Raw genomic sequence first — 25124 nt, forward strand, 5'->3', positions numbered from 1 at the left:
TAAACTAGTAGGTTCCTAAAGTAACCAGATCTTCCACTGCCTTCATCTAGTCTTAGGGAATCTCTGCTAAAAATTAATTCACGAAAAATATAATGAATGCTTTCAAACTTTTAGTTACCATTGTTTTTGCAATTAAGGTTGTCCACCAGGAGCTCTCAGAATGGATAGACTTCGGTAAGTAGCCACAAGTAAGATAAACATAGGAATAAATTGGAGGATAGTGTGATGGCTGTATAACTTTGTGAATGCACTTAATGCCACTGAATTATATACTTAAAAATGGTTAAAATGAGGGACACCTGGATGGCTCATTCGGTTAGGCATCCAACTCTTGGTTTTGGCTCAGGTCATGATCTCATGGATCGTGAGATGGAGCCTGGAGTTGAGCTCCCCACTCAGCAGGGAGTCTGCTTGAAGATTCTTTCCCTCTGCCCCTCCCCCCACTCTCTCTCTCTCTCTCTCTCTCTGTCTGAAATACATAAGTCTTTAGAAGAAAACAAAAAAGGTTAAAGTGGTAAATTTTATATTATATATATTTTACCACAATTTTTAAAGCGTATAGAAAAAAAATTAGAAAACATAATGCAAAGATCTTTATAACAGTAAGAGAAATTAGACTATCTAGAAAGAAAATTATTAGACTGTATAAAAAGGCATAAAAGAACACTTGGATAAATGGAGAAACATACTGTGTTCCTGGATTAGAGGACTCAATGTAAAAAAAACAAAAAACAAAAGCACAAGAAAGTTCCCCTCTAATTTATCTATGCATTCCATCCAATATAAAGGAAGTCTTTATATAATTATATATATATATATATATATATATATAATATAGGTAGGCAGACACACATACACACGTACAAAAACTGATTCTATAATTATCAACAATCTGGAATGAATTATTCAGTAAGTAGTATTTATGACAAGTAACTAACCAACTGGAAAGCGATAGTTGAACTCCTACAACTTACCATACACCAAAATTAATTACAGGTGGATCAAAATTGTAAACTTAAAACTGTAATGAAAACAAAGAAAAGTCAAACCTCTCCTCCCCAAATACACTGAAGTCTTAGATAGGCATGACATAAAACAGAAATTCCAAATGACAAATAGGTAAGGTACTAATCCCCATAATAATCAGTAAAAGCATAATAAGTTGTGTCTAGTCTATATACCCACCAAAATGAGTGAGTTTAAGAAGGTTGATAAAACCACATCTTGGTGAGAAAGTGAGCAATGGGAACGTTTGTGCCCTTTGTTGGGAATGTAAACTGGGACAACTTCTTTGAGAAACAGTTTGACATTAAACATACCCAACAACTCCAAAATTCCACTTCTATCAATTGAAAAGAATATAATTTATTAATAAAAAAGGACGTCTGGAGGGCAGGTTCACATAAATATTTTTAATAGAAGAATAAACATAGGGGACATTCTTTACTAGATATCAAAATATAAAGTTATTAAAACATTGTCATATTGAAGCAGTTATAAACAAATTGACCACTGAAAGGGAAGGAAGTTCAGAAACAGTCAGGGACATATGTTTATATTGTGTAGTTATCTTAAGGACATATATTTATACTATGTAGTTATATTACGGACATATATTTATATTGTATGGTTACCTAAAGTTTCTTCTCAAATCAGTGGGGAAAATGAACTATTCGGTTGTCTATTCTGATGAAAAGAAGAGAGATTCATACATCACATCAAAAATAATAAATATTTTGAGGGGCGCCTGTCTGGCTCAGTGGGAAGAACATGTGACTCTTGATCTTAGGGTGGAGAGTTTGAGCCCCATGTTGGGTGTGGAGATTACTTAAATCAATGAAACTTAAAATAATAGTCATAATAATGATAATAATAACAAATATTTGGGATGGGGGAGACTTAAAAAATCTAAAGATAAAGATATAAGGTTGTCAGAAAAAATTTTTTAGAATACCTTTATAATTCTGAAGTGACAGGGAGTGGTGTGTGCCCGTGCGTGTGGGTGTACCTTAAATATGCATTGTATATGCATTTTATATATATTTAAAGGAAATTTATCTCAAACTTGGAAAGAGGTAATATGATAATTAGTTGTTTTTTTTAATACACGCTAAGTCTGCTTGCCCCCACCTTACCTGAAACTGGGTTCACCTCTTGCTGGGTGTTGAGCCAAAAAAATATAACCACGCCAAAGAATAGGAAAAGGAAGGGTTTTACTTCCAACAAGTAAGGAGAACACCGGGGCTATTTCCCAAATGAACAAATCTAGGGAAGTTTTAAACTAAGGATGCATATATATTCATGAAAGGGCTTGTGCAAGGGGGGAGTTTAGCATGGAATTGGGGCAAAAGCCATCTTAAGGTGACAGAGTTTAGATCTTAGTTGATCGAAGTTATGAGGGCCAGCAAGGGTCAGAATCTCTGGCTCCCGCAGGTCTGGTATTTGAGTGCTCAAAGGGGTTTAAATCCTGCAAAGATAACTCAAGAATGTGCATAAGGTCAATCTTTACTTTTGAACCAGCACTGGGAGTTTTACTACTGATTTATTGTCTCTGATATGATTAGGCTATCTCCTGGCCTGATAGTGGCTGTTTGTTCTTACATTCTTTTGTTCTCTTAAAATCATTAACTACTGAGGTCTATTCTTCTGCCATTTCAACATATCCCAGGAAGATCTGCAAGAAATGTGCTGTGGACAAGCAGTGCTGATCAAGCAGAGATCACAAGATGGCCAGGCTCTAAAATGACCTTTTTTATGGCAAGAAAGCTATGTCTCAGCTTTCTTTTTCTGGAGATCCCCCCCAACTCTGCCTACACTAAAGTGATACTCTTGGGAAATGACACTATATATTTGACAATTATCAACATTTGATGAAGGTGCAGAAAGACAACTGCTCAAGTTTAGAAGTTAACATGTAAACCTATAAGTTCTTAGGATACTTACTACCCGGTAGAGATGTTAACCCCAAATGTGATAGGCCTTTATTGCTCTGAAAAATTAACCACTTTTATGACCAATTTTGCAATCTTATTTGGAATTGCTTTCTCCTCTGACCATATAAATAAGACTCTGTTCTTCAAAAGCTTCTCAAACCAGCTCTTTTCTTACCTGCCGGTTCCTTCACAATTCAGTAAAAGCTTGGCATGTGCAGGGGCGCCTGGGTGGCTCAGTCGGTTAAGCGTCTGCCTTCAGGCTAGGTCATGATCCCAGGGTTCTGGGATCCAGCCCTGTGTTGGGCTTCCCGCTCAGCAGGGAGTCTGCTTCTCCCTCCACCCCTCTGCCTCCACGCTTGTGCTCTCTCTCAAATAAGTTTAAAAAAAGAAAAGAAAGAAGAAAGAAAGAAAGAAAGAAAGAAAGAAAGAAAGAAAGAAAGAAAGAAAGAAAAAAAAGCTTTGCATGTACTAACAGATTTATCTAAGAATTTTGCCTTTCAATATAATTGTATATTCACAGACAAGGCTCTGAAAGGAATATACAAAAGAAAATTGGACAGTGGTTTTACTTCTGGGGATGCAAGTAGGAAATTGAATTTTTGCATTTCTTTATTATTTTTGTATTTTATTACTTTTGTATTTTAAACATCCCTTAATTGAGAAACACAAAAATGTTATCGTGTCAATAAAAAGGAAGTATAAGCAAAGAAAACAGAATGTTTCCATGAACTCTGTGTTCACTAGAGAAATGATTTAGCAAACTATGATATTTTTTTCCTTCAAAAAATATTCAATCATTAAAATTATTTTGTGAAGATTATATTTTATTTTGATGATTTTATTTTTTTTAATTTTTTTTAATCTCTTTTTTAAAGATTTTATTTATTTGAGAGAGAGAGTGTGTGTAAGAGACAGCACAAGTGGGGAGGAAGAGCAGAGGAAGAGGAAGAAGCAGAATCCCCACTGAGTAGGGAGCCCATTGCGGGACTCAATCCCAGGACACTGGGATCATGAACTGAGCGTAAGGCTGATGCTTAACCAACTGAGTCGCCCAGGTGGCCCTAAAGATTTTATTTTTAAGTAATTCCCTATACCCAATGTGGGGCTCAAAATCACACACTCTACCTACTGAGCCAACAGGCACCCCAAAGATTGCATTTTAACATGTAAACCTATTATTTAAAAAAAAACCCACTATGCATAGAAAAGAAATCATGGGAGGAAAAAAAATGTATTCATGATAGTTATCTTTGGGTAATAGGCTATTAATATTTTATTTTATTTTTCAGTATTTTCCTCATTGTCTAATGAGCACATTACTTTAAGAAGGAGGAAAACGTTGATATAAACAGAACATAGCATGTTTCAGCATGCTCTGACTCTTTTCTTTGAGGATGTGTGATGCAACAGTTTGACCTTTTGTGACTTTTACAAAAACTTATAGTTTGTGTTGCCTCCCACAACTAAGAATTTTACCTCACATAGTAGATATTTGATAGGTGATTTTTTTTAGAGTACAAGTTAACACTTTAAACTGTGATTGAACTGAAGTCTTGCAAGTTTTGACTAAGAAGACAACGTTTCTGTACTGTGTTTTTAATCAAAGGAAATTCTTCAGATGGTTTATCTATTTGGAAAATATTTTTTTAATAGACATGGGGAGGAAAAAAGCTCTACCTTATTAGGTTTAATACCTGGGCATATGCAAATTAAATAACAGCAGGAGAAAAGACACTCATTTTTTTGTATAGGGGTTCACAGAAAAGAAGTGAAACTCAGAGAATCAGAGCTTATATACTCTTTAACAAAAGAAGGGGAGTTTGGGCTTCAAAGGACAATATATAGTGGGAAGGTAAACCTAATGGAAGATAAGGCTATTTTAATAAGGTTTTGTTTATGCAAACTCATCCTGGTGATGGTTCCTTGGCTTGGACAATAAGAGGCACTCTCGTTTCTCTGGTGGTGGTGGTTGGGGTGGGGATGTGATTCTTAATGTCTTCAGCACAAAAATAATCCTTATGCCTGGGGCACCCAGGTGGCTCAGTTGGTTAGGCATCTGCCTTTGGCTCAGGTCATGGTCCCAGGGTCCTGGGATGGAGCCCTATGTGGGGCTCCCTGCTCAGCTGGGAATCTGCTTCTCCTTCTCCCTCTGTCCCTTCCCGAGCTCATGCTTGCTCTCTCTCTCTCTCTCTCAAATAAATAAATAAAATCTTAAAAAAAAATAATCCTTATGCCAAAGTGGCATATTTTGGGGAGGCATATTGAGATCCCTTTCAAACAAAAAGGAATAAAGTCAAAATGTGTATAGGGTAAAAATTTACCTTTCTATGTATTGAATTCATTGCTGTGCCAAATTTATGCTTTTGGGGGTGGCAGGAAGCCACAATGGTTATGAGCAAAAACTCTTTTTTTTTAAGTTTATTAATTATTTATTTATTTATTTAAGTAATCTCTACACCCAACATAGGGCTCAAACTTATGACCCAGAGATCAAGAGTCACATGCTCTTCTGTCTGAGCCAGCCAGGTACCCCTGAGCAAAAACTCTTGATTTCCTGGCTTTTCATATTCTAGCAGTGTGCCCTTCAGCAAAATTATTAACCTCTTTGAGCTCAATTTCTTCACCTGTAGAATATTATTGTGGTAAAGATTAAGCAAGATAAGGCATAATTAGCAAAATGTCTGCCACATAGTAAATAATAAATGCTACAAACATCATTTTATGTTTCTGTTTAGAAGATGTTTATTTCATAAGGGCACCGAATCCTTGTATCAGGCAGTATTAGATTTGAGAAGCAGAATCACTATCAATAATAGAATAAGGAGTTTATTGTAGACATTAGAACTTAGACGATTATGGTAGCTGCTTGAGAAGGCTGTTGTAAAGAGCCTGATGTCGTGCAGGCTGGCAATCAGGGGAGCTGGGTATGAAGGAGGGAAGAGAACTGGATTCCATAAGGAGAAACTAGAAACCACAAGGACAAACCATGATGTTGGGTGACCTACGGTAGAAGGTGGTGCCCTTCATTGTTGGACTACTCACACACCTGTCCCAGAATTAGGAAAAGCTGAAGGAAGGGATATGGTATGTGCATAAGGAACTAGGAACTGGGTATTACCATTTACTACTGGGTAAGCTAGGACATCAGCAACAACATGTGCTCACTACCACAGTACCTGGCACCCTCTACTGACTTCCAGCATGAGAAAAATGACAACAGCTTCACATAAGCCTTCTGAAACACACTCCTGTTTCTCCTGTGGCCCACTGTGACTCAGAATCATGCAGGGAAAGAAATTATGGGAAAGTTAGTTTGAACTTAGGTAAGCTGAGGCAGTACAAAGTCACTGTATTCCTTGTCTTGTTTGTAATCCTGCCTGCTTCGGTCTGAAACCGAAAACTTAGAGGAAAAAACATACCATACCATTCAGATACTTGAAGCCCAGCTCTTTTATTTTGAAACTTGGGGACTTCAATAACAAAAATTCACTTTCTATATTCTATTTGATGAATTTGTAGTTAAGAAAACAAGTATCATTTACATCAGAACATGTAATTTCAAGTGAATCATGTATCACAGCATATAGAAATTTGTTTAGCAAAGGACTATCAAACTCTTGTGGAGAACTGGCCTCTCAGAGACGGTTGGGTCCAAGGAAATCTAAGAGGGTTGTAACAGCCTGTGCGGCATGATAGCCTTCTTGCTCGGTCCTCAAATAGTGCCCATCTACAGAGGGATTGATTGATTGATTGATTTTAAAGATTTTTATTTATTTATTAGAGAGAGAGAGCACTAGTGGGGGGGAGAGGCAGAGGCAGAGGGAGACACAGACTCCCCGCTGAGTGTGGAGCCTGATGTGGGGCTCAATCCCAGGACCCCAAGATCATGACCTGAGCTGAAGCCAAATGCTTAACCAAATGCGCCACCCAGGCACCCCTACAGAAGGCTTTAGATATGGATCATCTAAAGGAGTTTGAAGGAAATGAGAGTGAGGTAGGTTCAATTCCCAAATAATCCCATGGCAGTTTTGCCTTCTTTTGAATGAGGAAGAACAGTGGTGGGTTCTAGAATGTCCCTGCAATGGATAAATAGGTACAGGGGAGAGGAGATTATTTTGATGTGCAAGAGCAAAGTTCTTGTCTCACAGAGTCAAAAAATGAATCCCTCGAACAAAGGAGAGTGAGAAAAACAATATTAGTTTATTTAACAAGGATATAGAAAAAAAGCTTTCAGGAGTGAGAGGGGTCCCGACATGGTTGCCACTGAGGGCTTTTAGGGATGATCTTTTATAGAAAGCTAAGCACGAAACTTAAATCTTTTGAACATCTCTATTGATAGCACCGTTGAATAAGGACTAGTGATAACACCTTCTTGTTATAACAGCTATTTGTGACCAACCAAGACCCCACCTCTGACATCTAGGACAGGCTGGTCTGGTTTGTTCCCTTATCTCTGATTTCCTTTCATCTCCCACATTTTGAATTTTGTGAACCTGATCGCGTGGCCCCCTACCTATCTCTACCTACCCAGCCCCACCTGTCCCTGCCTTAAGCCAATCTAGAAGCAGAAAAATGCTAGCTATTTTCAGTTAACAATAAAGTCTGAGCAATGTCAGGGACTGTGAGGTTAAGTGCAGGTAATAAGGCTAAGTCACCAGACTGTGGCAGCTGCTTCATCACACCCAAACAAGGTGGGTGGCCTTTTGCAATGGGGTCAAATTAGGGGATGTAAATCAATGAGTCTCTGGTGTCCATGATGTTGTTGTTAAGACCCTTAGAGTTTGTCCTGATTTTTTTTATATATATACAAATAGAAAGAAAGGGTTGTGACAATTGGGGAACCCAAGGGTGGTGAGTCTATTCAGAGCAAAGACCCAGGTGTGTATAGGAGCCAAGGGCCAGCTATCCTAAAATGGGCCACTTTGGCATGAAGATTACTTCAAGTTAAAAAGCAACCAAAACCCAGTAGATTCAGGAAAAGCTCTTTATCTCCCTCTCAACTGTCTAAAAAGAATTTAGATAGGCGACCTGCTCCAGGAAGACAGCTAATCGGCATCACATTTTGAGGAACTAGGTATAGGGTACACAGGGAGGAACCTAGCAAGGCCTGTTTGAGCCCAGTCCTCTACGTCTCATTATTCCTGAGTAACCCCCCAAACATTTGTTTACCAAACATTTTCTTTTTTTCATCTTCCTGTGAATTGCATGCATTCCTTCCCTCTGAAGTCCCAGACCCCTAACCCCTTCTCCTTAGTTCAGAACGACATGTACACCTCATTTTTGCCTGACCATCTGTGGAATTTCCATGTCCATCTGGATTCCCTGTACATACAAAAGTAAATTTGTTTTTTTTTTTTCCTGTTAACCTGTCTTATATCAATTTGATTCTTAGTCTGGCTAGAAGGACATTGGAGGGGACAGGAAATTCCTGATCCCTGACATGTGTCAACTACAGATCATATAAAGGGGCAGCCAGTACCAAAAGTTAGGAATGCGATGTCTACAATATCCCAGGAGTCCAAGAACTCTTCTACGTTATGCTTTGGTGATTAGTAAGGTAAGGTCCTGAAGAGCTTCCACTCTGTGATGGGAAAGAAATTCTCCATTTTGTGCAATAATGTCATGACCAAGTTAACATTTCCTGCCCTTATAGAAACAATGTTTATTGGAGAATGCCAGGTATGAGAAGTCTCCAAACAAGCAGTCTCACTTGTAAAAGGACGGCATGTTAACAGGAGGGGTCAGTTGAAGTCTGGCTAATTTGGGGAACAGAATGTCAAAGATGGTCCTTAAGAAAGAGAGGAACAATTCTTGTAGATTGATAATCATTGTTTGGTCAAGAGCGAAGCAGGAGACGAGGGTCTTCTCTCACAGAATTGAAGAATGAATCTCGCAGACAAAGGAGAATGAGCAAAGCCATAGAATTTTACAAAGCAAAGATACAAAGCTCTCAGGAGTGAGAGGGGTCCCGACCAGGGGTTGCCAGTGAGGGCTTTTATTGGCATTGTTTTATTTAAAACTGACCAGGAAACTTGTAGCCTTGCAATTCCCATGACGTCTTTTGTTGAGCAAGGTTTTATGATAACATCTCTGATGGTTAACTTTTCCTTTGAGGACTGGTCATTTTTTTGTGTGTGGTCATTTTCTGTTTTCTGTGGTCACAATGTAATTATCATCAAACATTTCGATCCTAGCAGTTAGGTCAGGGTGGTCTGATTTTTCTTCCTGATTTTTGTTTTTGTTCTGTCTCAGCGCCTGCATACCTGAAATACACTCGGAGCCTAGTTGGGGCCCCTATTCTTTCCCTACCTAAAGTCTCATCCCTTCCCTATTCATTCTCCCCCCTGGAAGAGGATCCCTAACTGCTTTTAAAGAGTAGGGACGATGAGAGCTCTGACTTCTTCATGCTGGAAAGGGAGGGTGTGAGGGTGTGGCAGTCAGAGTCTACCCAGGGGTTGGTCAGGAGGTCCACGGTATGGCTCCGGAGATGTCGAAAGGCATGAGGACAAGCTGGACAAGCATCGACAAAAACAGAAAAACACAAACCAATGATTATTTCCACTAGCAAAATAGCATTCCTGAAATAATGACCCCATTCTCCAACCCAGCTGAACAATCTAGGAGAGACCCTGATTTTGTCCAGTTTGGCTTGAATGTCATTTATTAATTGTGAGACTTCATGAGAATTGTCAGTTACGTAAAAAGAACACATGTGTGGAAACTCTTTACAATCTAAGTGATGTAGAAGTAGTTAAGTAATCAATGGCTGCCCGATTCTGCAGAAGTCCTGCCCTAACTGCTCAGTTCTTGATTTAGAGCATCTATCTCCTGGGACATGTCATTTAAGGTTCTACTGAGTAGGCAGACAGTTTGTTTTATCTCATGGTGTAAGATTTGTCCAAGTGCGGGGAGTCCCACCAGGGAGAGGGCCAAGGCTGCTATTTCCCTCTCTGATAGGAGAGCTACATTATCATCACAATGGGGGTGGGAGGGTGGGATGAGGCAACTCTCATTGATAATGCGTCCCTGGGTGTGATATATCAATACTCCTAGTTTGCCTGTAGAACACAGCCCCAGGAATTGTTTAGGGATGATGTAATAGGCCATACAGGCACAAAACAGCTCCCATCTCTAGGGAGGTAAAAGTTCTTAGTTGGGGATGGGAAGTGTAAAATAAAATTGTATTGAGTAGTAGGCTCATTACTGGCTATGCATATGCAGTTGGCTCTGATTATATGTTTTAGATGTATTGGGGGTCTGAATTGCAGGAAAGTATTCCAAACTGAGTGGCAAGACTCTTGAGTTGTAAAACTTTGGCCTGGGTGGCCCCCACACCCACCAGACTATTGAAAAGCAAGTTTCGTGAGGAGTTACTGTCAGCATCACAAGACTGAGATTGCTTCATAATATTTAGAGCCATATGTATCCAAAAGTTGGATGGGGCCAATGGTCTTATGGGTTCCAGGTTTATAGTAATGGGAAGGGAACTTTTATAGTAACTATGGGGAGATTCTTTTCATATTTTTACACGGGTGTATTTTCCTGCATCTAATAATATACTGGAGGCCAACTGAATATGCATAGCCTGTAATGAGCCTACTACTCAATGCAACTTTGCTTTACACTTCCCATCCCCAACTAGTAACTTACACCCACCTAGAGAATGGGATCTGTTTTGACAAGAGGAGTGGAGGGTAATAATAGGTAGGGGCTATGGTCATGTGCAAGAAGGTGTGATGAGGAACAGCTGTGGGGACAAGGACAGTAGCAGGTGTGGAAAATTCTCAGACCATCAGTGTCTCTAACAACATTCAATGTCATTTGGATATCACCACTGATAATGAACTGACCTAACAAAACTGGGCTGAAATTCAGTCTTTAAAAACTAGTTCCCTACAGTGGTAGAATTTATCTGCCTTGACCATGAATCTAAACAGAATAGTAGTTTCAACAAAGAATGAATTGATGCCTCTTACATTCAGTTTCCCAAACTCAAGCTCTTAGCATCTGAATTGCTAGGGTATTTTCCTTTTTGACAGCGGAACTCTATGGCCACCTCCCACCCTCTTTCCTTTTTGTTTTCCAAATTGGCCTTGAATTTTGTTTTCCAGTTGGTAATTCAACTCACCTGATCTTTTTGGCTGTTCAAATAAACACAACAAGGAGATCACTTTACATAAATTGAGACGTAAACAGCGATTGTTTTTTTTTTTTTAAGGCTTTATTTATTCACTTGAGAGAGTGAGCACAAGCAGGGGGAGGGACAGAGGGGGAGGGAGAAGCAGGCTCCTGGCTAAGCAGGGAGCCTGACCTGGGGCTCGATCCCCAGACCCTGAGATCATGACCCTAGCCGAAGGCAGACGCTCAACCAGCTGAGCCACACAGGCGCCCTGAGAAGTAAATAGCCATTGTTAATGATGGGGAAGGATAACTTTCTGGGTGTTAATGGAAATTCTTACAGCCTTCAAAGGAAATAATCTGGCAATACCTGTTATGTTAAAATTACAATTCAACCCCACAGGCCTCCTCCTGGGAATCCTTCCAATGTTTATGGATTGTTCTTAAGTGGCAAAAATTGGAAACAAAGTGAATTTCAATTGGATAATGATACATTTTAACTAACTATTAAAAATGACTATAGCAACTGCCATGACCTGGAGGCATTGCTATGGCTTGTTGAATAAAGCCAGAATCAGAGAAGTGTGTACCATATGCTATTTAATAAAATGGTGACTAAAATATCTCTGTATGGGTGTGTATTTATCAATACATGGTTGAGTGAACATGGAGAAAAACACTGAAGTACAAATGGATGAAGGGGAATTGGTGGTTCATCCCTGCACCCAAACCATGTGTATTATTATTGAGTAAGTCTTGAAATCAGGTTGTGAAAGTCCTTCAAGTGTTTTTCAGGATTGTTATTGCTGTTCTTGTTCCTTTCTATTTCCAGGCTCATGTCTTCAATTATTCTCTTCTTGTCAAATCCAAAGGAGATTTTCCTATTTACTTTTCCTTGGTATTTAACAAATGGAACATTTTTTACTCACCTAGCTCATTCTCTTTCTTTGCCTGTGTAACAACATTCTCCTGGTTTTCCTTCTTTCTTTCTGGCTATTCCTTTGTATCTTTAAGGCTTATCCTTCTCTTGTGCCATTAAACATTAGAGTTTTTTGAGGCTTTGTCCTCATCACATTTCTCATTTTCCATTTCACATAAGGTAATACTCCTTCATATCCAGAGTTTTAATAAACTTTCAAAAGACTGAAATTTACTTCTCTCTCAGTTAAATAATCTAGCTGTTCCAGGCTGGTGGAGAGTTCTTCTTTACAGATCTTTCAGTATCTATTTTCCTTCCACTTCGTTCCTTAAACATTGCCTTGGGTAGGGGTTATAACCTGGAGTCTGTTATATTACTTCTCTCTTACTGCCATAATAAATTACCACAAACTGAGCTGCTTAAACAACACCTACTTATTATCTCACAGAATTCACTTCCAAGCCCTTTCAGGTTGTTGGCAGAATTTACTTCCTTTTCATGTTTTCCTTGTGGTCCCTTCCATTTGAGCCAGCAACAGTGAGTTGAGCCTCTCTTGTGCTTTCAGTCTCAGACTACCACCTCTGCCACATCTCTCTGACCTCCTCCCCCATCTTCCTCTTCTGCTTTTAAGGGCTCATATGATTACATTGGGCTGGATCCACCCAGATAATCCAAACTCACTTGCTTATTTTAAGGTCAGCTGATTAGTAATTTTAGTTATCTCTGCAAAATCCCTTTTGTAGGTAGACAACATAACCATGAGGTAACATCAGGAAGTAAAGATTACAAGGGCCAAAATTCTGCCTACTACATTCATGGATAGAATTTAATAATACCATGGATTTGGATGGTGAAGGAGTTTGGGACAGTGGGACAACCCCCCCCCCAAACCACCCCCACTTTGGCATTTGGCATGTGGACTATTTTGAGCTGAAGGCAGTTAAGACCTTGTGGCCTTAGGAGAAACTTTTGCCCCTCCCTTTACTATATAGAAGAGTCTAAATTGGAGGGTCTTTCCAGAATAAGGGTTATTAGCAAAGATAAATTTTATCTGAGTGACCCATCTGTATGGCATGGCAAACATCTAATTACCAAACATCTGCTCTTTTCTTATCACCCTGTGAATTACATTCCTTTCCTCTGAAGTCCCAGACCCCTACCCCATTCTCCTTAGTCCAGAGTGAAACATAGCACCTCATTTTGCCTATCTTTGGAATTTCCATGTGTATGTGGATTCCTCATACATACGCTATTAACTTTATGTTCTCCAGTTAATCTGTCTCATGTCAATTTGATTCTTAATCCAGTTAGAAGGACCCTTGAAGGGGACCTTGCTCCCTTGAAGGAATACTTGCTCCCTGATAACGGCAAACAATTAACTCTATTTTCACTAATGTTTTACTGAAATGTACCATATCCTTTGTTGATCGATTAAGAAGAGGGTGTGAAGCAACTAAAGTATTTATCTGGGGTGTTAGAGATTGCAATCTGGAAAACACAGAGTCCATCGAAATCCAAAGTATGCTTGAATTGGGAATTCGCAAATTATGAGTGGGAATCGCAGGCCTATAAAGGCAAAAAACACAAGTTAACGTAATTTGTTTTGGAGGAATTCTGATTGGTGCTGGCAGTTTCAACTGACTATCTAATACATGATTGGCTGTTTAGCTAACAAGAATTAGGTTATCTCTATTTCAGTCCAAAGTAGAAGGATGTGTCCCAAGAGGTGGTCCAGTTGCAACTGACAAAAGTCAAAACCTCATGGTATTCTGAGAATTGAAACAGAAGATGTGCACAGGTCTTACTTCCTCAATATCCTTCTAACTCTACTTGGAGTGACTGTCTTAGCAATGGTTACTTCATTTTGAATCTTCTTTCACATCTTTTATTATGAATGTTGGCAAAAAAAAAAAAATCCACAGTAACATAGCAGTATTAACAGTAAATTTGTCAACATAAAAATCACAGGGATTTTCATATTATTAGAGTTAATGCAGATGACCTTGAAATATCATTTTGGTCCATCAGTTAAAAAAAAAATCACAGCTGTTATTGGATCTGCTACTAGATCTTATTTGTCAATAAAGAAATACATATTACCATGTCACAATTAGTTTTTAAAATATTTTGAGAACTTTCATATTGAACTAATTTCCTTTGTAATCTTATATATTTTACTTTAAGCATTCCCAAACATTATTCTAAGTAGGAGTCTATGGGTTCTACTAAGCTACCAAAGAGGTTTATGGCCCCTAAAAGGAAAAGAATTCCTGTCCTCAGGAATTATGGTCCTTTGTATGGTTGAAATTTGATTATTGCTTTTTCTACATTGCAACTCAAACAAATGAGAATGATAGAGGAATTTTGGGTTAAAGCATTCCCTTAGGCAGAAGTTGCATACAACATTTCTGCTCAGACGTCATTTTGAGAACTGAAATGTGGCAATACTTAGCTGCAAGAGAGCTTGGGGAATGTAGCCTCCAGTTATGTGACCCTGTACCCAGTTAAGTATTATTAACAGGAAGGGGAAACAGAACATAGGAGACATTCAAGAAAAGAAAAAGAAAACCAATGACCTAATTTACAACTTAAATGAATAATAGTTACATTTGTATACCACTATAATTTCCTACTATAGACATGCTAATGATGTCATGCACTTTTCTTTCTTTTTTTAAGATTTATTTATTTATCTTAGAGAGTGTGTGTGCATGGCGGTGGGAGGGGCAGAAGGAGAAAGAGAATTTCAAGCAGACTCCCCATTGAGCACAGAGCCTGACATGGCGCATGATCTCATGACCCTGAGACCATGACCTGAGCCAAATGCTTAACTGACTGAGCCAGCCAGGTGCCCCATGTCATGCACTTTTCTAAAACATGTTTTATAAGTTTAGGAGTTAACAAGCCTTGAGGCTAAGTATTATGCTTTTGAAAGATTGAGATAGTATCTATAGTCAAATTAATTTTGAATTTTTGCTTTTGAATGCTGGGAAACATAGGGAGAGGATGTGTAATTTATGATAGGAGAGACAGCATAGAGCAATCTAATCTTTTGGGGAAATCTTTCCTCAGCCTGAACATCTGGATAACAAGATGTTTTGGCACACTGTTGTAAGTACCCGAAAGAGAAGGCAACGTAGGCGTGCCTGGGTGGCTCAGTCGGTTAAGCATGTGCCTTCGGCTCAGGTCATGGTCTCAGTCAGGGTCTGCTTCTCCCTCTCTCACTCTCTCTCTCTCTCAAATAAATAAATAAAATCTTTACCAAAAAACTTTTTAAGAGAAGGCAGTATAAAGTCTAGCCCTGGATTAAACATACTTTCAAGTCCTAGAGATTGTGTTCCCTTTGCAAGTCTCCTTGCTGGGGATCCTTCAGGGCTGCTATATTGATGAATGCCAGTTGTACTTTAGGATTTGTGGAAAGACCAAACACTTTCAGGAAGTCAGACAAGCATCACTTATCTAAAGGAGAAAGGAGAAAGTCAGCATAAACACAAAGATACATGGCAGAGAGACCAATGACTTCATCCCAAATACTGCTGTAGCTTCCTCGGCATTAAATCTTGCTGGTAAGCCTTCCTTAGGCTGTATAGGAGGGGGGTGTGCATCCGACTTTCTGGCAATGAAACTCCCTGCCCCTTGGGTTGATTTCTCGCAGCTGATCTGTGTGGCATAGGCTCTGGAAAACCCCTTCTCTGAGCCAAGTGCACCACTCCATCCTCCAGGACACAGTCTAAGTTATGTATTCGTTTACGTAGTGATCTCAAAAACCTATTAAGTAAGTACAGGTATCCCCTGCTTTTCACTCTTCAAAAGGTCTCCTAATGCCATTTAGCTTTTACTAAAGACCTACATTAGTACTTGCTTTCGCTAACTCATAGAAATCTGAAGAAGATTTTTGTGTTCATGAAAAAAGGTGATAAGTTAAAATAGCATTCAGCATTTATTTTACTGCGTGTACCCTGAGCAGCCAGAGTGGCACCACCAAGCTCCTTCCTTGGGAACTACATTGAGTATCTCAGCATTGAGCTGCTTTAGCTTTTAACTATGTCTCTGAGCATCTGTGCTTTATCCCAATTCATTTCATGCATCTGTTAGCAAGATGTGTCCTAAGGAAAGCCTAAAAGGAGTTGTTTTTTGGGTCTGGGAATGCCCAGAAATGTTTCCATATAAATTAATGGTAATTGCTTCCTCACTTTACACCATTTTGGCTTAGGAAAGTTTTCATAGGAATCCTCTACCTTTGGGTAGCAGGAGAAACCTGCACTCCTGTTATTCTTTTAGAGGCAGGAAAACTGAACAGAGACAGGTTAAGTGATTTTCCCAAAGTTGTATGGCTAGTGAATGGCATAGCCAAGATCAACCTCAAGGGCAAGGAATATCTCACTACGGCAACTACCCACGTCTGCCCTTTCTTATTCTTAACCACTCAGTCGTATTCCCTTATTTACTTCTTCCTATACAAGCCCTCAAATAAAAAAGGTCTATTTTCTTTGAGAAATTTCCTCTGCGTTAATGGATGTTCTCCCTATTCCAATGGCCTGGGCAAAAAAATTATCTCCTTAGCTTCACTTGGTGCGCTTTTTTTTCACATGTTTTATAGAAAGTTTGCTGACCCCATTCGCTAAATTATTGGTTCTGAGACCAGCAGCAGCAGCCTATCCCGGGAACTTGTTAGAAATCTACATTTTCAGCCCTACTTTAGCCCACTGAATTGGCAATTTTGCAGGCGGTGCTCTTTAATCCTTTTGTAACGAGCTCTCTCAACGATTCTGATGCAAGCGAAAGGCAGAGAACCACTGACAGAGACGGTTTCTCAGTCAGACAAGAGAACGTGCCTTTGCAAATCTCGCCGCCAGGGACTAGAAAGCCAGGCTGGCCACAACCTTACGTATGCGGGAGGCACTAGGACCCGGGCGGACCGCTGCCGCCCACGGCCGGGGGCGGGGCCAAGCTGTATGGGGAGCCGGGGCCTCGCTGCTCGACCCGCCCCTGGAGGCGGACCGAGCTGACTTAAACTCAGGGGCCCGGGAGGCCGAGCGTCCTGCCCGCTTGCCCGCGCTGGGCGTTGCGCCCGTTGGTAAGTGTGGGGCCGGGTGGTTCGCAGCGCGTCGCTCGCCTTCTCGGGTCCCCGGCGGGGCGCTGGGCGCCAGAAGTGCAGGCGCCCGCGGGCTAGGGCCCGGCGCGCGGCGGCGGGCGCTTTTGTTCTGAAGCGAGGACGGAGTCGCGGGGTCGCGGGCGCTCAGGCGGCTCCGGGCCTCGGCCCGGCGGCTCCCGCGCTCGGCCGCCAGCAGCTCGGCCGGCCGCCCCGCTCGTGGCCCTGCGGGCGGCGCGGGACTGGCTGTGGCCAGCCGCGGACGCCGAGCCCGAGCCGGAGGGCGGCGCCTCGCTGGGTGTTTTCTTTAAATTGCCTTACTCCTTGCGGTGGAGGTCGCGGGTGGAGAGAGCGAGTACGCATTTTGTTGAACTACAAGCGGTTGTTTAGGCGGTAGGTGTGAGAAAAGCTTACGTTTTTAATTATTTCCTGTCGTCGGCGTGAAAAAAAAAATCTTTGTTTGGCATTTACTGTTTCTCGAGCGTTCCTTTCCTCCGCACCTCCATTATGCTGACCCTCCTGAAACTGGATTGCTCGGCTTGTATCTATCTCCGAGTGGCCCGCGAACGCCTCTGTTCCGCAGATGCTTTCTGTTCCTCAGCAGTAGTTAGTTCCTCGAGGCATTTTTAAATGCACAAATGCATATCGATTCTAGGTGTTCTCCAGGGATGCGAATGCCCTAAGCAAGTGTCCTTAAGGTCTTGAGTTCAGCAGCAACCTTCAGGGGAATCCTTTCAGTGAAAACAATTCATTTGTGATACTTTAAAGAGCCTATTTTTAAAATAGAACAGCCGGTGATGTGATTCAACTTGGGGTGAATAGGCGGGTCGCAGAGCTTGTTTGGGGGATTTTTCTTTTTAATGTTGGCTGTAAACCGTATGTTTCATTCAGTGTGAACATGCACGAATGTTAAGATTTCAGTTACTTTTTTCTAATGTACAGAGGAGATTCGGATTATCTTAAGTATTCCAGTCAGGAAAATTGCAAAGATAAAGTGTTTTTGTTTTAGAATGGTAAGACAGTAGTGAACCTGGAGGACCGCACATGAATTCTAACTTAAACAGTGAATGATACTTTAGGCCACACCTAGTTTCTATTTCTGTTACTTTGCACACCTAATACGAATTTTGTAAACTTAGTATGTTTTTGGTGCAACCTTAAAGGAACACAAGTTTTGCACAGCAGTGTCATACCAAGTAAACAGATTAGCATGTGCTTTTATTGTAACTTTAAGGTAAATTTCATATAAATAAAAATATATAAACTTTATATTGAATTATTATTAATTACGAAACGTTTCTTGCTCTTCCTAGGACCAAAGAAGTAAACGCTGTGTGAAGGGGGAACACATGTTTGGAGGGAAATGGGAACGTACACAGTAATAAAAGAGTAAGATTGTACTTATAAGTAAGTATGTTACCTCCAAGTAACCTACTTTAATTAATCTGTTAGGGAATAAAATTATTAATTAAATGAATCAGCATTGGTTAAACATTAAATGGTAGGACACAATGGATTCGATGACAGAGCTTGAGGAGAAATACTATGGTTGACATAGCATAGAGAATTCAGTTAATCTTCCAAAGATAAGGGAGAGTAGATAATGGTGAGGTGACTGGTTCAAGTTACTCAGGCAGAGGTCTAAAGATTGTTTCTTGATTTTTTAAAATTTATTTTTATTATTTCTGGCAAGGGATTGGGGTAAAGCAGCACAGAGCACAAGAGAACCATTCTGTGAGATACCAACCTAGAAAGCCGGAGTGATCACCTCCAGTGCTTCCATTCTGTAAACACCAAGTTGCATTAGGAAATATTCTGTAGTAATTGAGACCATGGCCTTGCAATGGATTGCTGAGCTTCAGATCTTGGCTCTACCATTTATTATCTATACAACCTTGGGGAAATTATTTAATCTTTTGCCTCAGTTTTCTTATCTGTAAAATGGGGATGACAGAGCACCTAGCTCATAACGTTGGGATAAGTTACATGATTTTTATTCATATAACATGTAAGGGGGCGGAAATTAGGAATGTCACACCCTACCTTAATGGACGCGGCAACTCAACCCCACGAAGTCGAGAGAGACAGTTCTTGATGCAATCACACGAGGCTTTATTGCAGGACCAGCGCGCTGGGGCTCATCTCTTAACCCATTCAGGGGCAGCGGAGAAGAGCCCCGAGCTATGAATGGGTTAGGTTTTTATGGGGGCTTGTGGGCGTGACCCTCAGGAGACAGTCTTTGGGGTGTTTGCAGTTTCTACCCAATTAAGAGTCCGGTTGGCCAGTACAAACTGTCCAATAGGAAATTTAGGTCATGCCACTTGGCGCGAGGAACTATCAGAGAGTTCCAGAAGGTGCAGGGTGGTGGTCTTTCGGAGGGTCTCTCTGGGCGTCATCCTGGGTGGAGGGTGGGATGGTAACATGCCGGGGGGGGGGGGGGTGATAGCTCTGGGTGGGATACAATTAGGCACCCCTCCACCCAGGGGCTCGATTTATCTGTTTATCTTTCGCAAGCAGGCGTGCACAGAAGCGAGAAGGCAAAGCTGTGGTTAGCATTTTTCCAAGTAGGCCCCTTCCTTAAAGTATTTGGGGCGCCCAAACTTTGCTTAAGGGGATTTTCAGTTATGTTCCTCCACGTATGTTTTCTTGCAACCAAACAACTTCAAATATGTCCTTTCATTCACACTTGGAACAGCTGCTCGCTGTAAGTGGTAAGTGGTCAGTAAATTTTAGCTGTTGACCTGTTAGAGGAAAGATATGTTATAGTCTAAGACAACAGTATGTCTAATAGGAAATTCAGTTTGCTCATTTAAGCTCTACGTTTATCAACTCTTTACCAGCTTTGTGTTGATTAAACCCTTCACTATAGATCCTTCTGTAGGTTCAAATTTTGTAGGGAAGTACCAAACACAGCTCTCGTTTTTACCTGCAGGCTTAATTTGTTGTTGTTGTTGTTTTTTGAAAGATTTTATTTATTTATTTGACAGAGACAGCCAGCGAGAGAGGGAACACAAGCAGGGGGAGTGGGAGAGGAAGAAGCAGGCTCCTAGCGGAGGAGCCTGATGTGGGGTTCAATCCCAGGACGCTGGGATCATGCCCTGAGCCGAAGGCAGACGCTTAACGACTGTGCCACCCAGGCGCCCCTACCTGCAGGCTTAATTTGAAATCAGGAATGCTTCTATTAAATTCCTTATTTAGGGCTGATTTGCCCAAAAGCCTTGTTTTTCCATATTATTGTGTGATGAACAGGAATCTCTTCCCGTTTAAATTGTCGATGTCTTGCACAAATAGTGCAGATGTTTAGGGAATTGATCTTGCTTTTAAAAAGATACTTATCGGGGGCACCTGGGTGGCTCAGTCAGTTAAATATCTGACTTTGGCTAGGGTCATGGTATTTAGGGCTGATTTGCCCAAAAGCCTTGTTTTTCCATATTATTGTGTGATGAACAGGAATCTCTTCCCGTTTAAATTGTCGATGTCTTGCACAAATAGTGCAGATGTTTAGGGAATTGATCTTGCTTTTAAAAAGATACTTACCGGGGGCACCTGGGTGGCTCAGTCAGTTAAATATCTGACTTTGGCTAGGGTCATGGTCTCAGGGTCCTGGGATTGAGCCCCATGTCTGGCTCTGCATCCAGCTCTGCTCAGCTCTGCTCTGTCCAGCTCCTCCCCGTTCTGTGCTGGGGGATGGCATCGTTTGCTTATCCTCCTTCCTCCCCACTCCTGCACGCACCCATGCTCGCTCTCTCAAATAAGTGATGTAATCTTTAAAAATAAGTAAAAAGGTATTTATAAAGGTGAATTTCCAGATTTATTTGTGTGTGTAACGAGGCCTTCTCCACCCTCCTGCCCCAATCCCCCTATGCAAGGCATACTCTGAAACAGACATGGAAAACATTCAGTTTGAGATAGAGAGACACAGTTTACCAACTCTGTCTCCAGAAATGCAAGTTAAAATTTACTTTGTAATAAGCCTTGCAAAGAAAGAAGTAATCTTGTGGACTTTGAAGAATTCTAAATGCTTTGTTGGGAGGGAGCGTTGTGTGTATATTCTTGAGATCTTAAGTGTGCTTGTAAATGGAAGAGCAATGTTGGAGGCTGGCCTGTACAGGTAAATGTCTCAAGTGAGACACTGGCTTGTAGTTATAATGACTACAGAGATTTAACGACAATCTCTAGGATTCTCTTGAGATGTATTAAATTACAAGACTTTATTTCTAAGTAAAATCTTTATGGTTAAGGTTGCAAAGTGTGTTATAAGAACTATTGTCCACCTTAGCTTTTAAGAAACAAACAAATCATAAGCAAATTATTTTTTTTTAAGCCCCAAAAGGTAATTTATTGGATCACATCATTTAGAAGTTCAAGTAGCTGCATCTTCGACTGGATCTATCATCTGAATCTAAGGAAAGAATATTTTAACGACTTTTGAGACACTCCATCTTTGAGTTCAGCATTGACTTCATTCTCAGACACACCTCCCTTCTTTAAGTGGCTGCAGCATCTCCAGGTATATATCCAGATAGCTTCAACTTGGACATGCCTTGTGTTTGGTTGCTTTACCAAAAATCTATAATTTCATTGGCTTTCATTGGGTCATGTGCACATATGTGCTAATAACAGGGAAATGCTGTGTTTGGTTTTTTAAACTACGGTTCAGAGATGTAATTCATATACCATATTCACTAATTCAGTTTGTCCATTTACAGAGTACAGTGATTTTCAATGTATTCACATGGTTTGCAACCATCACTGCAATCAATTTTAGAACAATTTCTTGACCCCCCAGAACAATCTCCATGCTCACTAATGATGTTGACTCAATTGACGATGAGGCTGTAAAGCGACCTCAAGGGTTTCTTTGGCGTCTTAGGGACTGCAATCTGGAACACAGAGTTGACTGAAATCCAGAGTGTGCTCCAACGGGTGGGGAGTGCAGGCTTATATAGGCAGAAACCACAAGGTTACATAACTTGTTTTGGAAGAATAATGATTGGTGCTAGCAGAATTTAAACTAACTGTAATACACGATTGACTGTTTGGCTAATAGGCATTAACATTCTCTCTATTTCAGTCCAAAGTAGGAGGGTGTGTTCCAGGAGGTGGTCTAGTTGCAGTTGACAAAAGTCAAAAGTTCATGGTGTTCCAAAAATTGAAACAAGACGAGCACAGGCCCTATTTCCCTAATATCCTTCTGACTCTATTTAGAGTGACTCTTAGTAGTGCTTACTCTGTTTTGGAATCTTGTTTCACAAATCACTCTCCACTCACCCCCAACCCAAGCATTCCCAGGCAACTATTAATCTAGTTTCTGTCTCTAGGTTTGTGTGTTCTGCACATTTCTTATAGATGAATTAATAATATATGATCTTTGTGACCTTTCTCTCACCTCACTTGTTGTTTCCAAGGTTTATCCATGTTGAAGTATGTATGTACTTCACTGCTTTGGCCAAGTAATAGTCCATTGTATGGATATGCCACATTTTGTTTATCCTTTCATCAGTTAACAGGCACTTGGGTACTGTAAGTAATGCTGCTGTGAGCATTCACGTACAAGTGTTTGTGCAGACATACAGTTTTAATTCTCTTGGGTATATACATATCTAGGAGCAGAATTGCTTCATCATATGATAACTATATTTGATCTTTTGGGAAACTGCCAGAGTGTTCTTCCAACTAGTTGAACCATTTATCTTCTCAGCAGCAATGCATAGTTCTGGTATGTCCACATCCATGGCAAACACTTGTCTTTTTGTGGTATGGCAGTGTTTTCGATTGGTGGTTTATGATGTTGAACATCTTTTTTATGTGCATATTTGCTCTTTGTAGATCTTTGGGAAAATTTGTCTATTCAGAATCTTTGTTGACTTTCAATTTGAGTTGTCTTTGTATTGTTGAGTTGTAAGAGTTCTTTATTGAATTCTGTTCCACTGATAATTGTCTATCCTGTTTAGTACCACATGGTTTTGTTATTGTAGGTTTGTAGTAAGTTTTGAAGTTGGAAAGTGCGAGTCCCCCAGATTTACTCTTTTCAAAATGAATTTTAGGATCAGGTTCTCAATTTCTGAAAAGAAGGCATCTGGGATTTTGGTAAGGATTGCACTGAATCTGTGGATGAGTTTGGGGAGTATTGCCACCTTAACAGTATTAAATCCTTTATTTCATTGAATATGGGGTGTTTTTCCATTTTCTTAGATCTTTAATTTCTTTTTTTTTTTTTTTTTAATTTTATTTATTTATTTGACAGAGAGAGAGAGCCAGCAAGAGAGGGAACACAAGCAGGGGGAGTGGGAGAGGAAGAAGCAGGCTCCCAGCAGAGGAGCCTGATGTGGGGCTCGATCCCAGGACTCCGGGATCACGCCCTGAGCCGTAGGCAAACACTTAACAACTGAGCCACCCAGGCGCCCCTAATTTCTTTTTTTTTTTTAATAAAACTTTTTTTTTTTTTTTTTTAAATAAACTCCATACCCAACTTTGGGCTCGAACTCACCACTCCGAGATCAAGAGTTTTATGCTCTACCAACCCAGCCAGCCAGGCACTCCTGGTCTTTAATTTCTTGTAGCAGTGTTTTATAGAGTATAAATTTCTCATTTTTGTTAAATTTTTCCAAAATGTTTGATTCTTTTTAATGATACTGTAATGGATTGTTTTCTAGAGTAAGTGTTGTTTAGAAATACATTTGGTTTTTGTATTTTGAGCTTGTACTAGGCAACCTAGCTAAACTACTTACGTTAGTTTTTTTAGTGGATTCCTTACAGGTTTCTATATACAAGATGATGTCGTCTGCATTAGAGGTAGTTTTACTTCTTTATTTCCAATCGGATATCTTTTTTAGTTTTTTTTATTTGCTTAACTGCCATGGTTTTTTGCTTAACCCTCTTGTACAGTATTGAATGGAAGTAGCAAGAACAGACATCTCTGTCTTGTTCCTGATCTCTTACAGGTTAACCATTCAGTCTTCATTGTTCATTATGATGTAAGCTGTAGGTTTTTTGTAGATGCCTTTCATCAAATCAAAGAAATTCCCTTCTGTTTCTAGTTGAGTGTTTTTATCATGAAAAGGTGTTGGATTTGAAGGTGCATTTAATTTCCACCTATTAGATCCTTCTGCATCTACTGAGATGATCATGTGGTTTTTATTCTTTATTGATATGTTATATAACATTGATTTTTTTTTTTTAAAGATTTTATTTATTTATGTGACAGAGAGACAGCCAGTGAGAGAGGGAACACAGCAGGGGAGTGGGAGAGGAAGAAGCAGGCTCCCAGCGGAGGAGCCCCACGTGGGACTTGATCCCGGAACGCCGGGATCATGCCCTGAGCCAAAGGCAGACGCTTAACGACTGCGCTACCCAAGCGCCCCATAACATTGATTTTTTTTTTAACTTTGAACCAATCTTACATTTCAGGGATAGGTCCCACTTGGTTGTGGCGTATAATTTTTTATTTTTTTTAAAGATTTTTTATTTATTTATTTGACAGAGATAGACAGCCAGCGAGAGTGGGAACACAAGCAGGGGGAGTGGGAGAGGAAGAAGCAGGCTCCCAGCGGAGGAGCTGGATGTGGGACTCGATCCCAGAACGCCGGGATCACGCCCTGAGCCGAAGGCAGACACCTAACGACTGCGCTACCCAGGTGCCCCTGTGGCGTATAATTTTTATATGCTGCTGTATTTGGTGTGCTAGTACTTTGTTGAGGATTTTTTGCATCTGTATTTGTAAGAGATTGGTCTCTAGTTTTATTGTGATTTCTTTTCTGGTTTTGCTATTAGGATAATATTGACCTCATAGAATTAACTTGGGGGGCGCCTGGGTGGCACAGCGGTTAAGCGTCTGCCTTCGGCTCAGGGCGTGATCCCGGTGTTATGGGATCGAGCCCCACATCAGGCTCTTCCACTATGAGCCTGCTTCTTCCTCTCCCACTCCCCCTGCTTGTGTTCCCTCTCTCGCTGGCTGTCTCTATCTCTGTCAAATAAATAAATAAAAAAAAAAAAAAAAAAAAAAAGAATTAACTTGGGAAGTGTTCCCTCCTCTTTTGTGTTTTAGAAAAGTTTGTAGAAT

The 25124-nt window shown here is 40.4% G+C and overlaps 1 protein-coding gene across 13 annotated transcripts in view; it reads left to right on the forward strand.

The window, feature by feature from the left end:
* The window catches only part of RESF1 (retroelement silencing factor 1), a 241149-nt gene that overhangs the window by 169357 nt on the left and 46668 nt on the right, over positions 1–25124 (forward strand). For 10 of the 13 annotated variants that reach the window (XR_008955925.1, XM_057303218.1, XM_057303217.1 and 7 more), the window contains 2 exons: positions 18376–18469; positions 21387–21572. The gene's annotated coding sequence lies outside the window, so the exon portion shown is untranslated. Of the gene's footprint in view, positions 1–16950; positions 17048–17336; positions 17456–18375; positions 18470–21386; positions 21573–25124 lie in introns of those variants that run through there. The other 3 variants (XM_026502144.4, XM_026502145.4, XM_048216520.2) reach the window with 3 other exon arrangements.

The sequence above is a fragment of the Ursus arctos genome, unplaced genomic scaffold, assembly GCF_023065955.2.
Source record: "Ursus arctos isolate Adak ecotype North America unplaced genomic scaffold, UrsArc2.0 scaffold_26, whole genome shotgun sequence".
Lineage (NCBI taxonomy): Eukaryota > Metazoa > Chordata > Mammalia > Carnivora > Ursidae > Ursus > Ursus arctos.